Source organism: Bos taurus, chromosome 11, assembly GCF_002263795.3.
Source record: "Bos taurus isolate L1 Dominette 01449 registration number 42190680 breed Hereford chromosome 11, ARS-UCD2.0, whole genome shotgun sequence".
Lineage (NCBI taxonomy): Eukaryota > Metazoa > Chordata > Mammalia > Artiodactyla > Bovidae > Bos > Bos taurus.
Window position 1 is genome coordinate 62,879,317 of NC_037338.1, and position 17,244 is coordinate 62,896,560.

Here is a 17,244-nt window from a genome sequence, read left to right on the forward strand (position 1 = left end):
CCATACCCTGAAGTAGGACACTGAGCAGTCCATGTCGGGGAGGGACAGTGTGTGTGTTTGACTCCTTGGTGGGCAGGAGGCTGAACTAAGTCTGCACTGCAGAGTCAAGCCTGCAACATCTGGAGCATCACTCAGGACAAGGAGAACAGAGAGCAGACACACTCTCTGTTTCTGTACTTCTCTTTACCACTACATGCCCCAAATGATGAGCTTTTAATAGATCATCTTCTAATAATGGGCTTACCTGGTGGCTCAGACAGTAAAGAATTCGCCTGCAATGTGGGAGACCTGGGTTCGATCCCTAGATTAGGAAGATCCCCTAGAGGAAGGCATGGCAACCCGCTCCAGTATTCTTGCCTGGAGAATCCCCATAGACAGAGGAGCCTGGCGGGCTATAGTCCATGGGGTCGCAAAAGAGCTGGACATGACTGAGCGTCTAAGCACACTTCCAATAGCGACCAATAACATAATGTGGTTCTCGGGTCATTGGTGATGAGCCTGGCCATCTAGGGCTTGGCCTGATCAAGACTTGGGCTCACCTCTATTCCCAGGTGGGAAGGAGCCAAGTGACAGTCTTGTGTGGTCCTTGGACTCGTGCTACACTCACTTGGTCAATGTCATGTTCCTGTAATCATCATATCCCGTGGCCTCTGGCCTCCAGAGGGTTCAATTTCTGCTGAAAACACTGTAAAAAGAAATCTCTCTGCTTGTCAAACAACAGTTTGCACACTTCAGAGGGTGTGAACGCTGAGACTTCCTATTTTCTGTTCCTTTTCTGAAGTGCAAAGGGCAGCTGATGGGCCAGGAGGCTGTTTCAGGTTAAAGCCCTCCTGCCAGGCTTCCCACAGACCTCCCCACACACAGCCTCCTGAAGTACCAAGATGCCCAGGCCAGCCTTTCCTGTCAGGAGTCTCACCTGGACACGAAAAATAGACAAACTTCCTAAAGGCATTTTACAAAACAGAAGAGAACACTTTTTAAAATTCAGATCTTTGAAAACAGACACTCCCAAACAGTGCTGGGAGAAGTGTGCTTTGAAGAGATTTGTTGGCAAGCCATTTGGCAAAAAGCATCACAAGTTCATCTGCCATTCAAAATTCCCATCAAAAGTGCAGGTGGGAATTCCACTTCTAGGAACTTACCCGAGGAAACAGTCTAAGATATGCCTAAAGACTGAGTTGCCAGGGAATTCATTACAGCCTATTTAGAACAGGGAAAAAGCTGCAAACAACCTAAATGGCATCACTGACTCAATGGACATGAGTCTGAGCAAATTCCGGGAGATAGTGAAGGACAGGGAAGCCTGGCGTGCTGCAATTCATGGCATTAAAGAGTCGGACATGATTTAGCAACTGAACAACAACAATAGTAGTAATCATACTCCTTGGGTAATTTTCAGCCTAGAGTCCAGGAGTAATTTATACCAGAGGCTCTCCAAACAATTCCCCAGTAGCTCAGCTAGTAAAGAATCTGCCTGCAATGCAGGAGACCCTGGTTCAATTCCAGGGTCGGGCAGATTCGCTAAAGAAGGGATAGGCTACCGACTCTAGTATTCTTGGGTTTCCCTTAGTGGCTCAGCTGCTAAAGAATCTGCCTGCAATGCGAGAGACCTGGGTTCAATCCTAGGTTGTGAAGATTCTCTGGAGAAGGGAACAGCTACCCACTCCAGTATTCTGGCCTAGAGAATTTCATAGACTATACAATCCATGGGGTCACAAAGAGTCAGACACGACTGACTGATTTTCATTTTCACTTTCACTGTACAAACCACCATGCTTGGCTGAAATCCATAGCCCTCCTATCTCTTTCTCCCACATCCTACTCCTGCTTGTCATGGCAAAGCAAGCATAAGCTTTGGAAGGGCAGTAGGGAAATTCAGACCTGCCTTTGGAGAAGGCTGCATTTTTGGTAAGTATCTGAAGGCATGACTGATTTGTGTGGGAAGCTGGATACCTGTGGTGAGAGATGGGGCAATGGGATAAACAGCAAGGATGGCTGTGACACCAGCCTTGCTGAGGCATCTAGGTGGTTTTCACAAAGTCAGTAATGTCTCTGTGCCACACTTTTCTTGTGGGAATATTTGCCCTGCCTGTAGATTTAATCAGGTTAAAAAAAGGAAAACATATCTGCCCTGTCTACCTGCATGGGGAGTCGCCCCAGGATGGCCCAACCTGTGGCCACAGCAGGTTGAATCAGGAGTGGACACCACCCTCACATAGGTCTAATCAGACTTCCTGTCCTGGGATTATATTTTATTTTTTAAAACGTTTTATTTTGTATTGGAGTAGAGTTGATTAGTAATGTTGTGTTAGTTTCAGGTGTACAACAAAGGGATTCCGTTACACATATACATGGCTCTGTTCTTTTTCAAATTCTTTCCCTAATTAGACTGTTACAGAATACTGAGCCCAGTTCCCTGTGCTATACAGTAGGTCCTTGTTGGTTATCTATTTTAAATATAGCAGTGTGCACATGTCGATCCTGAACCTCTCCTGGGATTTTAGAATAAGTACCAGGAGGTTCAGGCTCAGTATGAATTGATTTTTTGAAAGAAAGAAATGAAAAGCCTCAGTCTCTAGGCTTGGCCATCTTTGAGAGAGGAAGTTGGGCTATAGAAGAACAGAGCAGCTTGTGGGGCAGAGCTGAGAGACGTTCTTGACTGATTTCCAGTTGCCGAACCCTGGCCTGGCCTGAGACCGAGCTTTCCTTCTATCTTCAGGTCTGAGGAAATGCCCTCATCTTTTATCATAAGTTCCCCAGTTTTGCTCACAGCTAGCTTAAATGGTCTCAGCTTCTCAAAACTAAAGGGTTCTAACTAATACCCTTGCTCACAAAGCTGGTATGAAAATAAAATAGACTAATTTTACACAAAACATTTGAAAACTCCTTTAAAAAAAACAGACTTAAATTTGCAGTTAGGGCAGGATCACAGGCTCTGACTGTTTTTTTTAGCCCCAAATTTTAAAAAAACTCTGCTGATTTCAACCCTATCCTTGCCACAAGTTTAAAAGTATATGTTGCATCCAATTTCTGGGTTTTGGGTGAGGGAAAGGCTGTGGGGAATGTGTCTGTGACTGAAGGCAACATGATCCTTGGATTCTATATTACAATCAGTAACCCTGACTACTCTACCAACAAACTCCCAACTTCAGCAATTTGCAAAATAAAAAGATAACACCCACCTCCTGTCCGAGCCCAAGGGTGTTGGCAAGGAAGCTCTGCTTAAACCCGTTATCTGGGACCCTAGGTTTCTTCTCATGCATTGGAGAAGGAAATGGCAACCCACTCCAGTATTCTTGCCTGGAGACTCCCAGGGACAGGGGAGCCTGGTGGGCTTCCGTCTATGGGGTCGCACAGAGTCGGACACGACTGAAGCGACTTAGCAGCAGCAGCAGCAGCAGCAGGTTTCTTCTACTTTTCTGCTTTTGCCACTTGGTATACCTTCCTTCCAGGGCCACAGAGTTCTCCATGGGTCCTCTGTAACCAGCCAGCAGATAAGGGAAGAGCAAGTGAGAACACAGAGATCTCCTGGGACGTTTTTAAGGAGCCAGGCCTGAAGATGGAAGACTTTGTTTCTGCTCATATTCCATTATTCAGAGTTCAGTCACATGGCCCCACTTAACTATGTGAGAGGTTGGGAAAATGTGGGCCACCTACAAGTCCACAAGGAAAACGAAATGCTGTGAGCGTCGCAGTCCCTGACTCCATCGTTTAGCCCTTCTTCCCTGACTTCTGTTTGTAGTTGTCCCTGGCCTGCTCTCATGCAACCAATAATACAGGGACTGGCCAAAAACCGGCCTATGGGTTATATCCCACCTACAGCCTGCTTTTGTAAATAAAGTTTTATTGGAACACAGCCATGCCCATTTGTTCATTTCTTGTCTTTGGCTGTATTCCTGTGATAATGGTAATGTTGAATAATTTTGACGAAGACCACAAAGACCACGAAGGCTGAAACATTTACTCTCTGTACAGAAAAATTTTACAACTTCTACAAAAAATACATAAGCTTTCCAAATTCCAAAAGTATGTTGATCCCTCTGAACTGTGTCTTTTCTTTTTCTGTTTCCTTGCCCTTGTGGGTCAGTTTGCTGCCCTGGGCAAACCAGTGAATGAGACCACATGTGGTAAAGCGTTCCATTGTGTTGGGAAGAACTTGGGTGCTCACTTTTTCTGGGGTCATTGGGGCATTTTGGTCATTTTCATAACATTGCTGAAGTTTTCACTATTTTTAGGCTTAAGGAAACTCTTTCTGAATTTAATTCTTTGCACTTATTCAACCTCTAAATGAAGTTCCCATATCATCTGGAAGTTTTAATATGTTTTCAATTAATGGAAGAGAAAGCCAATAATGTGAGTGTGGCCAACTCAAAAACAAGAACAACAACAACAACAAAACGGATTATAGGAAGAGCAAAAACTGGAAAGAGAGCTTAGCAATGTTATGATAAGCCTCACAAACGGCAACCCTAACCCTATTCCTGTAAAATTATCTTATTGTTACTACTGAAAAAATGCCTAACTGCAAAATATGATTTACTGCATAAGTTGCGCTATCTTTATAAATTAAAATATTTTACGTCACTTAGGTCATTTTTAAATTAATAATAACTAGATGTTGCTTCATTTTTCCTCACTATATATGATGTTATTATACTTTGCTGTATGATTGAGACCCTTTGGATCCTTTATTTAATGAAGATTTTGAGACTTCAAAAGAGCCTGCCTCCCCTCTCAAATGGCCTTTTCTTGTCTGGAGTTTCTGTGATTCACTGCAGTACCATCAAATCCCAGCCACTCTGCCAAGCCCTTCTGCGGTGTTTCTAAGCACATAGGTTTGGTTTCTAAGAGCACCAACACGTCTCGCCTCTCCCAGCGCTCAGAGTTTCCACCTTCTGGTTTGGGGCTTTGGCCAGAGCCCACGCCCTGTTTTGCAGATGTGCCAGAAGGAGCCCAGACCCTCTGGCAGAAGCGCTATCTTTTCCACCTGTGGAGTGGCTGGTGGGGCGGTGATGTGGTTGTTGTTCCCCTCCCCCAAGTCACAGGGAGACTCTGGGGTTGGGGCCGGAAGATACACAGTCTCTTCCTCTGGGCCCCACCTGAAAGAGAAGTTCTAGGCTATGAAGCTTGTGAGGAATTTTTGTTTGCTGCTTTGTGAGTCTTGTTCACGAATCCCCCTTTTCCATGGATCACTGGGGCATTTGAGAACAGAAATTCCAGGGGCTCCAGCTGAGACCAGGGGAAACCTCTCTGTCCCCTAAAGGGTCTTGCTAGAATGTAAGCTCCACGAAGACAGGTAGTTTTATCTCTTCATTGATGGATTCTAGAATAGTCCTAATACATATTAACTGCTCAAGAAATATTTGCTGAATGAATGACTCTTAGACAGATGACTGACCAAATGGCATTTGGGAATGACTCTGTGTCTGCTTACTGATACTTCTTTTCTCATTTTTTCAACAACAATAACAACAACAAAAACAGGTTTTATTTAGGTAATATTTACACACAAAGAAATGTATAGGTCTTCAGTGCACAGTCTGATGAACATAGGGAATAGACATTCCCTATGCATCCAAGGGCTTCCCAGGTGTCACTAGTGTTAAAGAATCCACCTGCCAATGCAGAGGACATAAGAGACGTGGTTTCGATCCCTGAGTCTAGAAGATTCCCCTGGAGAAGTACATGGCAACCCACTCCAGTATTTTTGTCTGGAGAATCCCAAGGATAGAGGAGCCTAGCAGGCTACAGTCCATAGGGTCGCAAGGAGTAAGACACAACGGAAGCAACTTAGCATGCACACACCCATGCAACCAATGTTCCAATCAAGTTTTATAATATTTCCATCACCACAGAAAAGAACAATGCCTTGTATTAATCAACTTGGGGTCCAGCCTCACTTTATATAGTCCCCTTTAGAATTCTCATTTCATTTTATCCTATTATAAGAACTCATGTGAGCCTACGCCTACCAAAATATAAGCTCGGTGAGGTTGAAGGTACCATGACCTGTCATGGCATGTCTGGAGCCAGGTAACTAGATGTTGACATATGCACTCCTGGATAATCCAAAGATATGTCTTACATCAAAGATGCATTGGGGTGCATGTGACCTATTTCTGAGTGCAGCACTGGGTGCAGAGCACAGAGAGAAGACACAGGGTGGAGGAGAAGGAGAAGCCAGCTAAGTCAAAGAAAGAACAGAAAAGGTTCAAGAAGGGCCAGATAGGGGGACACACAGAGACTTCACAATTTTGTCTCAGGTCAGATCTACTATTCTTACCAGCAAAAGGATTCCCTTCCCAATCATTATATGAAAGACTAGTGTGCTTCATCTCCATACCAAATCTCACATCCCACATTTGCAAATTAGCAGTGCTTCACACTCAGTGGCTGTTCAACACAAGATTCTTCAACAGAATTTATTGAATACCTGTCTTTTCTCATGATACAGCTGTACCTGACCCAAACAACTAGGACCCAAAGGACTCTGCAAGAAATAGGCTAAGATCTAGAATCAGTCACTAGCATCACGGTGCAGAATACAGATTTTAGAGCCCGTTGACTGCATTCAACTCCCAGCACCACTACAAGATGGGCAACTCTGTGCATGTTATTTAACCTCTCTGTTCCACACTGTCCGCATTTGTAAAGGAGCATGACAAGAGGGACGAGCTTCTTGCAGGGATTAATGAAAACAAAGCACATAAAGAGCTTAACACGAGCCCAGCATATTTATTAGCAACTCTTAGAGAATGAGCCTGACAAGAATACCCTCAGCTGCAGGAACTGAGCAAAAAGTATTTCATCTGTTCTGGGGTCAGCTACAGTACTAAGAAGATGCGGCCTCTGCAGGTCACAGTCTCAGCAGAGAGAGGGCCTTGGAGAATCTCATCGGAGGTGGTGGAATAGCCCACAAAGCAGGGACAGAAAAAAAAATGGGGCAGTGGAGACAGAAGAGGAGCCTAGGAGAACTCCTTAGAGAGAGGACAGAAACCAAAAATGAGTGACGTTCAGAAATATGGAGGCAATTCTGCCTTAGGATCCAATACATCTAACTCCTTTCCCCAATTTTGTTCTAATTAAGCTGGTACACACCAGGTATGTGCTTGATATTGGCACATGCACAAATACATCACATGTTTGTCCTGATGAAAAGATTTTGGTAATTAATACAGAATATTGAAAATACAAAATGGAGGAAAAGGAATTTGTGATACATTTCCACTCATGTAGTGGTATCCTGATAAAATGTGATTCTCAGCTCTATAAATTAGATTGATAATGAAATGCAACTGTAGGTTGGTAAGGACTGTAAAAACTGGGGTCTGGAAACTTGAGCTAAGCATCACTTCTTCCCTAGATCAGAGCGAAGCAGAGAGGCAAGAGCCATAGCTTGGATAAGAGGCTCATTCTGTGTAAACTCTTTCCTTTTTTAGGTCACTTTCAGAGTATCACAATTATTAATTATCCATTTCTACACTCCCTTATTAGAAGGACCCCCTCCAGGGAAAAAGCAGTTGACCTTCTAAAAAATGCAGTCCTTTAAAGGCTTGGGCCTATGACTATCCCCTCTGTGATGTTCTAAAAATGCTTCCCTTGGTGGTTCAGCTATTACTCACATGGCCCAGAACAGCATTTCAGGAAAATTGTTTGTGTCTGTCTCTAGTCCCTGTTCTTAGTTTCTCTTGTTCAGCTGATAAGACTTTACAGTGCCATCCAGGTGAAGGAATCAGAGTTATATCTGCAAATAGAACACTCCACTCCATCACACGTCCCATCTGGTGTGGCAGAAGCTGAGAGTAAGGGTTCCTCCTTCATAGTGAGGAAGCTTAGGACATCCTCTCTGGGCCCCAAAATTCCTGGCTGGCCTTCTCCACTGAGGTGGGCCATTGCAGGTGCCCATGAGAGCAGGTGGCACTGCATCTTCCCTGGCATGTTCAGCTTTGGTTTAACACAGAAGCAATTTGACTTGGAGAGTGATGAAGGGATTCCCTCCCCAAGGGATCTGTTTAGCTGGCAGCAGTTCTGGTTAGAAATTTACCTGTTGGCACAGAAAGAAAAGAACAGAGTAATTCTGTCAAAACTGTACAATCAAACTGGTCAGCCCTTTCTGAATGAAGGCCTGATGCTGGAGTCAGCCCCGTGCCCCCATCAGCATGAACAAAGGGCCTATTATTGGATAAAAACAATTACCTGCGTGCCAGCAGGCAGCACGCGGCAGCGGGACCAACATGCTTTGTTTGTATCCCATCACTGCCACTTCCCTGATTAGTGATCTTGAGAAAGTTTTGTCAACCCTCCATGCTTCAATTTTCTTATCTGTGGAACAGATCTAATAAAACCAGCCTCCTAGGGTTTGGGGAAATGATTCAATAAGACTAATCATGGAAAGTGGGCTTCAAAGTGCTTGACACATAGTAGGCTCTCATTATTGCTAGTTTCTCAATATATGTCTCTTCTTTGTTCTTTTGCTTTCCTGCTGGTTTTCCTAAAAACAAGGAGAATGGAAAGAAATAAAAGTTATGAAGAAGACGGGGATATTACAGGCACGGAGGAAGACAGAACTGGCAGGTAGTCTGATGAGGAAAGCTCAGGACATTCAGAAACTAGAACAACGGTGGTATTTTGGGTACTAGTAGGTTCTGCAGAAGATAACTGTGTATTTTTTCTGTCTGCTCAACGTCTTTCCTTCTTGTATTAACTTTCTATTGTTGTATAACAAGTTACTCCAAAACTTAGCAGCTTAAAGCCATGTACACTGCTGACATCACAGTTCCTATGGGTCAGGAATGTAAGTACAGCTTAGCTGGATCATCCAGCTCAGGGTCTCTCACAGGCTACAGTCAAGGAGTCGGCCAGGTCTGCCCTCACTCAAGGCTCATATGGGGAGGCATCCACTCCGAAGGTCACTCAGCGAGTTGTTAATGACAGGACTCAGCTCCTTGTGGGCTATTGGATTGAGGGCCTCAGTTCCTTGCTGTCTATTGGCCAGAGCTGATCCTCAACTTCTTGCCACATGAGCCTTTCCATAGGGTAGCTTATAATATGGGAGTTGGCTTCATCAGAGCAAGCAAGGGAAAAGGGGATCATAGACTTTGGTAAAATAATGTTAGAAGGATATTCCATCACCCTCACTGTATTCTATACATTAGAAGTGGATCACTAGATCAAACTCACACTTAAAGGGAGGGGATTATGTAAAGGCCTAGACATCAGGACATGGTGATCACTGGGGACTTAGAAGGCTGATAACCTCATTGCCCTTCTGGTGAGAGCAACCCTCCATAATACCTGCCATCTCTCCTGGACCCCTCAATGGGATAACATGAGACCCAGGTCATCTTTCATCATAGCACATCCAGTTAGCCACAGTGATTGGTTCAAGAAGTAGCCATGTGACCCAAACTGGGCCAATCAGAGTCTTTCCCTGGGATTTATATATACTAAAACAAGGAGACAGAAGTTCTCTGTTTCATCTGAAATCACTAATATGAAATGATGTAGCTTGGGGTTTCCCATGGCCATATCCTCTACTAATCATAAAAAAGAATTCCAACTCTACAAAGAACAATTTAAGACATCACATTCTGAAGTAAAGACAAAAGATCTAAGATCAAAAAGAGAGCACTAACAAATCAATGGCATTTGTTTTTAACCCCTGAAGCTAGTTTCACCCTTGAAAATGAATATATCTCCCCTTTTCACTTGAGATAGTTTAAGTTGGGTTACATCTCTTGAAACAAAAAGAATCTTGGTTAAGTTGGCCTAAGTTTTTGCATCTGTAAAATCAAAGAGCTAAACCAAATGATTCCATGTTTCAAGTTCTAAGATTTTGACTTGAATGGTCTGATCCTTTATCAAGAAATAGATTTTTCAGAAGTGGGGAAAGAAGAGCAGCCTGAAGGAAGAGGAGCACACGAGGGGGACAGGGGCTCTCCTGTGACCCGTGGGAGCCAAAGACCAAGTCTGCCTTCTCCAGAATTTACCAAGGCTCCAAGTTTTAACTCAGAACATTAAGAATTCCACCAAAAAGGATTCATGCCTCTAGTGACCCAGGGTAAGAATCAAACATCTTATTTCATATACTGCTGGAGCTATGATAACACAGTCTTCAGGGATAATAATATACAATGTTTACTGAGTGAGTACTACATACCTGGCAATATCTCACATCCCAAGTTCTTGACTTCCTAGGTATGTGACCTTAGACTAGTGACTTACCCTCTATAAGGTAAGCCTCTGCTTCCTCATCTGTAAATTGGGGATAATAGTAGTTCCCTTCTCACAGGGCTATTGTGAGCACCACATATGAGTCAATGCAGGTAAAGCACCAAGCACAGTACCTGGCCTGTGCTGTTCTTCAAATGTTTTTCCTTGCCTTTTACACCCAGCTCAAGTATCATCCACTCCACAAACCATCCGCTCTTGTCCATCCACCTCCTCTGTGCCCCCTCACCCACAGCACTTTATTCCTGCCTGCTTTTCTAGTCCTATGAACTTGCATTACATTTACCTATTCACCTAGTTATCACTCTTGGCCAACCATACCTTATTTATCTGTGGGTTCTTAAAGTCTAGATTCATGCCAAACACACAATTTGGATCTCAACAAATCCAAACAGGTGGATAAGCACAATATACATCAGCCTCTAAAGCAGAGGAGCAGATGATCTGACTGGGAGGAGCACACATCTCTTGGTTTCATGACCTAGTTGGGTATTTAGGATTTTTGTCAAGCGAAACTCTGTTGTGTGTTTGTAAAGCTTCTCCTCCAATGAAACCATCAATTGCTCAAGTGAAGAGTAATAATTCCTCGCAACTGGCAGTCCAACCCATCAGTAACCAGCGTGGAGCCCAGTGTTAATGGGTGCGGTGCTGCTGGTTTGGAAGCTGACCAGAGACAGCAAGTAAACATGACGGTTGCCTGGGTGTACAAACACCAAACCAGCTTCTCATGGCCTCATCCCTGGGACAGTCCAGTCACCGCATCCGTGACACCCACATGTGGCTACTTGTCAGCTCCTGTCAAGCACAGCAGCAAGGGCCGATCACCCTCAAAATGCAGATATTAAGGACAAAAACACAAGAACAGCAGTTTTTATAAGAAGCCAATGTGTTTGTGTGGGTGTGTTCAGAAAAAGTGGTCATTTTCTAAGGCAGGTATATGATAAGGGCCTGTGTTAAAAGAGGAAATATTTCTCTCCTTCTAAGACCACATTCTTTTTTCCAGCTAGAGGCCAGGCAGGACTAGAAGGTTAGAACTGTGCACCCACCCTACTGACGCCAGGAAAATGCTCTGGGGGATGGTCTCCTAGGCTATACGCATTTCATTTCTCATTTGTGTGGATGTCAGGGAAGCAGTGCAAAGTGTTTTTGGAATCTATAAGTAGTGTGGAAAAGGAAATGGGAAGCATGCCTGGCTCCTGTGGCATGAATAATGGAATAAAAAATTTTTAATACAATGTTTGCTCCCTTGTACTCACTGGAATTCAACTCCAGGGCATAGTAGGGCTTACAGGATTACAGTGGGTGGTCTCCCTCATGACAGGAATTCAATAAAACGCTTACCAATTCTTCTTCCCCATCTGTTAGTTTCTCTTCATTCACTCACACATTTATCTATACCCTGTCTGGTTCCTGGTTCTGGAAAGGAATGCAGCCACATATTCTATAGGCTTGGGGAGCTGCGCATTTTAAGCAGGGGAACTCCCTGCTTAAATAAGACTTTTAGAGCACCCAGCATCTAGAATCAGCGCTGAGGATGAGAATAGAGGTCAGTAGCCATCCAGATGAGTCCTAACTATTGGCTGTGGAGGAGAGAGGATAATCAGAATTTCTTGGCTTGGCCAGAATGTGGATGGTGGAGAAAGAGCAAAAACTAACTAGAAAGTTTCTTGTTTAGGTGATTTTGTAAATGATGACATTACCAAAGACTGACAATACAGAGGAGGAGAATTTTGGAGAAGAGGGGATGAAAAGCATGAGGAACCACCTTAGAGAAAAGTGCTATGTAATGATGTGTCCCATTACCAGTGAAGGGGACAGATAATGTTGCTAAGGAGGGTCATGTGTTGTTCCAGTGGTCAATTGTGGGTTGACCTACAGCGGCACCATGTTGGGTGGCTCTGTCTCACATCCACAGCTGGTCTTACATGCTGATTGTGCCCCATGGCATGACCACTATGTCCACTAAAGGAACTTTGAGAGTGTGGGAATGGGGCAGTACAAGCCTAGGACCACCCTTAGAGACCACCCAGAAGGCCTCTCTCTTTACTGATAGTGGGCCTGGTGTGTACCACTTTCACACCTAAATATCTTGAGCTTGGGCAGAAATCCACAGGTAGTGGAAAACTGAGTACACCAGAGTAGACAATCAGACTGTTATGATCGTCCTCAGGCTCTGTCTTGAATCTCTGCCCAAATTTGACCTCCTAACCTGAGGGATGAAGTATACTTAGTCGCTCAGTCAGTTCTGACTCTTTTCAACCCTGTGGACAGTAGCTTGCCAGGCTCCTCTGTCCAAGGGATTTCCCAGGCAAGAATACTGGAGTGGGTAGCCATTCCCTGTGCCAGGGGATCTTTCTGACCCAGGGATGGAAGGTGGATTCTTTACTGTCTGAGCTACCAGGGAAGCCTGGAGGGGAAAGAGGAATTCTTTCCAAGAACCCTAGTCTTCTGTCTTGACCCCCAAAGCACCTTCTCCTCATCTGAGAGCCTCTGCTGCTCCTCCCACGTCCCCATAAACCCTTTATTTTCCACACTGGGCAAGTCTATGAGCCGAGCAGCTTCCTGGGTGGCAGAGCTGTTATCTATTGGAGCAGTCGGACTTCTTAGGCTGTCTGTCTCTGCTGCATATATAGAAGGCAGGTTGGAGGTTTTCTTTGTTGTTGTTGTTGTTGTTTTGTCTTGTATTGCTTATTTATTCTCACTTTGTTTTAAATAAAAGTTTTAGGCTTCTCAGTATAACGAGCTTTAAAAATTTTAAGAACAGAGGGACTGGGAAATGTCTTGCAGAAGGCTAAGACCCATCCCCACCAAGGAGCAAATGTGGAGGCGACCCCTGCTGGCTGGTTTTGCTCCTGCAGCCCTCTGCCCATCTGAACACGTTAGCCTTTGGGAAGGCCTGGGCAGTTTCACAGGGGAGAATCACCTAACACCAGAAGATACTCCTGCTTTCCGAAACAATGGTCAGTGCCCCGGTAGACTGACCATGTCTAAAACTCATTCCATCACTCTTTGCCCTTCTCTTTCATCAGCTCTTGCACAAATATTCAGGGTCTTAATTTGTTCGTCCGTGGAACATTTCCGGGGCCCTGAGGCAAAGCCCGCACTTCGCCAGCAGTGGGAGCCTTCAGGCGAAAGAACACGCTTCCTACCCGGGAGTCCAGCTTTAGCAAAGTTGGTCTCTTTCAGTCGTAAAACCCCATCCAGGCTGAGAACAACAACAAAAAAAAGCCATCCAGGCTGAGAACACTCACTCTACAGGGGTTCCTGAGAAGTAGGTTTACATCTACCTAGGATTTTTCAGGAAACCGGAATATTTATTTTATCATGAGATAAGCCGGTGCTTCCTCTAGGCTGAGGCAGAACTAGGCTGCCCCCTGCAGGTGGGAGGGAGAGGTACGCCTCCTGAAGGCTGCTGCCCAGGTGGCCTTTGCTCAACCCACGTGACCTTCTTCTCAGAGGTTCCCCCACGCCCTGGGCGTTGCTCCATGTGATGCTCAACAGGCGATCCCCAGACTAGCGGCAGGGGTGCACCTGGGAACTTGTTAGAAGTGTAAATTCTCAGGCCCCACCCGAGTCCTACTGAAAGGCAACTCTGGGGGTGGGGCCAGCAGCCCGCTTCAGCAAACCCTCCAGGGGATCCTGATGCACCTCAAGTTTGAGAACCACTGGTCTGGAAAGAGCAGTGTAGCTACCTCTCGGGGCCCTACTAGACAGCCCCGCTACATGAGACGCGGCCCCTCCTGCCTCATGTCAGCCTCGGAACCACAGGATCTCAGAAGTGCCTACTGCAGAGCCCTTCCATTTACAAATGAGAACAGTGAGGTACAAGGGTGTGAGGGAATTCTCCCACAAACCTCGCAAATTACACGAGAGGAAAAGGAAGGCCAGGAAAAGTAACCCTCCCGGGGTTCCTCAGACCTACCTGGGTTTGGGGGCTCTGCCCATTCCTCTCTGCGGGTCTAGCTTTCCCACGCCTGTGCCAGGGCGACTCAGAGCTCTAGGCCTGGAGACAGAGCCCCTGGCTTTGCCTTCCTCTCTTCAGAGCGATGTTCCTTCAGCCTTCTCCTTTTTGATCACACTAAGTCCTGCCTGCCACTCAGATATGGAACAGAAAGGGCCCAGCTGTGAAAGGATCACAGCAGGATTTGGTTTTGTTTTTCATCAGTCTCCAGCATCTTAAAACGATTTGTCAATCAACGAGAGATAGGAAGTCACTAGAAAGACAGGAAACACTGGAGGATGGAAACACATCCTATTCAGCCGCAGCTGGCTTTGCAGATGAGCGCCTGCGTCTTTCTGGAAGGCTGGGATGAAGGGTATGCACTGCCTCCCTCTCCTCCCAGTGTTCAGATGCACTCTGATTTTGTAGAAGGGCCGGGGAGCCGAGGAGGGGGTGGGGGGTGGGGGGTGGGTAGGAGAGAAGAGAATAGCATCTAATAAAGAGCTATGTGTAAAAAGAATTTTTAAATGGCATCTAATATATTTGCTAACAAAATCAGAGGGGTTCGGTCCCCAAGGGGAGATTATACCTTGAACACGCAGCTTTCTGTCAAAGACTGGAGAAGCAATCGGCCCCTTTTCTAAGCTCTGCACATAGCCACGGAGGATCCCCTGACACTCCCCACTTGCACGGCCTTGGTGACAGGTCCAGAGCTCCTTTGTTTCAGAACATCACCATATACACTTTTCCACCCACTACCCACTGGGCAGGGTGGGCAGTGGAGGAGACTTTATACAAAGGAAAAGCTGTCCTTCTCCTCAGATTTGGAGGAGTCATTTTTGCCATAGGCTTTAACTGAATGCTGCAGCTGAAACTACTGAGGAAGTACTGAGGGAACTCGTCCAGTAACAGAAGGACAATCCTTTTTCACATTTCAGTGGGAGCTCTACTCCCTTCAGCCCTCTTGGGAGGTGGGCTTTGTACAAGACTGTTCCATTCAGAGGGACTTCAGCAGATATTTGTAGCCCAGCTGGACTTTGGGACTGCAATTAAAAGAGGCAGAGGAGAGGATCTTGCAGTGGTGTAGGAAAGGGAGCTCAGGGTATAAAAGGCATGTTCATTATGAACACACTTGCATTACACACACACTCATACTCACACTCAAAGCTAATTCTGCTTTGTTTTCTGAATATCCTGTCTCTGCATTCCAAAAAAGTGTTAAGCTAATACTTATATTTCTTACCCTCAAGAGCACTTGCTAAGTGGAAAGTTGGTGTTTTCAGAAGATAAGCTCTTTTCCTGGCCTAAATGAAAGTTGTAATCTCATTGAGGATTTTCTATTCTTCTGGAAGTGGGCTGTGTTTAGGGGAGGGATGGGGCAGGAGCTGAAGCAAGAGGAAGATTCACACACTAGGGTCCTGGTATGAAAGATCTAAGAATGTCTAAGTGCTGTGGAACAGGTGATCATGACTTTCTAGCAAGACATGAAACAAGAGAGGAAAAGGCAAATAGTAGTTGGGGTGAGGAAGAAGGAAAATGTGTCCACAAAGATCATATTGTAGGACATATCTGGAGACACCAGAAGGAAAATACAGGCAGCTCTTCCAACAGGAGCATGTGTTCAGGACACGTGATTAGAACAACCAACCCCCCAAAAGAGGTGGAAGCAATAAGACACTGTCATGTTGGAGGGGCAGTGGTGATCAGGCCAAGAGTGGCATGTGGCCCCAGGGAACCAAGTTTGCCCACAGTCAAAAATGTTTGGGTTCCATAGATTGGTGGCCTTACATGTACTAGAACTCTGAAATGTTAAAATCCTAGAAGGGGCTTTGCTGCTTATCTAATCTGACCCCTTCCCTTTTTATAAGAGAGGAAGCTAAGACTCAGAAATGTGAAACAGCTTGGCCCAAATCACCTTAAACTTGTCAGGACTCTTTCATTCACAATGACAGAAACCCAGCTCAAACCAATTCAATACCCAAAAGGGAATGTACTGGCTGGTGTAACTATGGGAGCCACAACTGGTCCCCACAGCAGGACTGAGACAGAAATTTGGATGTGAACAATTCTAGAATTTATAGTAGAGGTAGTATGAGAAATAGACTTCTGTCACAGTCTTCTGTGAAAAGACAGGCAGGCAGGCAGGCATGGGGCTCCCTGGAATTTATAAAACTTTTCTTAAAAACTCCTTGTGGTCTATTTCTCAGAACAAAATAAATCAAACATCCTTTGTGAGAGGCAGGAAATTGCTTGCAACTCTAAATGGCACTTTCCTCCAAGGACATCTCAGTAAGGGTCTAAAACAGAAGTTGTAAACTCATGAGCCATGCACTAAATCCCATCTCCAGCTGTGCATTGTCTGACCCACATATTAGGATGTTTTTTAAAATTCATTTACTTAACAAATAAATGTTGAGCTCTCTAAGTACCAGGTACTATTCTAGGCACTTGGCACACAAAAGTGAACAAAACAAGACAAAAAAAAAAAAAAAATCCTTGCTCTCATATACTTTTATTATAATGGTAGGAAATGGGCATATCAATCACTAGGTTTTTAAATTATTATTTATTTGTGTGTGTTAGTCACTCAATTGTGTCTGACTCTTTGCGACCCCATGGATTGGGGCCCACCAGACTCCTCCATCCATGGGATTCTCCAGGCAAGAACACTGGAGTGGGTTGCCATTCCCTTACCTTTTAGAAGGTAATAAATTCCCTTACCTTTTAGAAGGTATTACCATTTAGAAGGTAATAAACAATATGGAGAAGAAAAAAACAGGAAAAGAAGAGAAAATATAAGGCAGGAGGAAGAGGGTGTTGTGGCTTAAAGAGGGTGGTTGGGAAAGGCTGAGAAGGTGACATTTGAGCAAAGACATGAAGAGAAGAAGAAACAAGCCTTACAGATGCCTAGAGGAAGTATATTCCAGGAAGAAGTGCAAAAACTTTGAGGCAGAAACACCTATGATGTTTAGGAAACAGCAAAAATGTTTTCTGGTTTTTTAATCTATATGAGCTGCCAACATTTAAAAAATTGGAAGATTTCACATCAACATCCAGATTCCCACTTTTTCTTG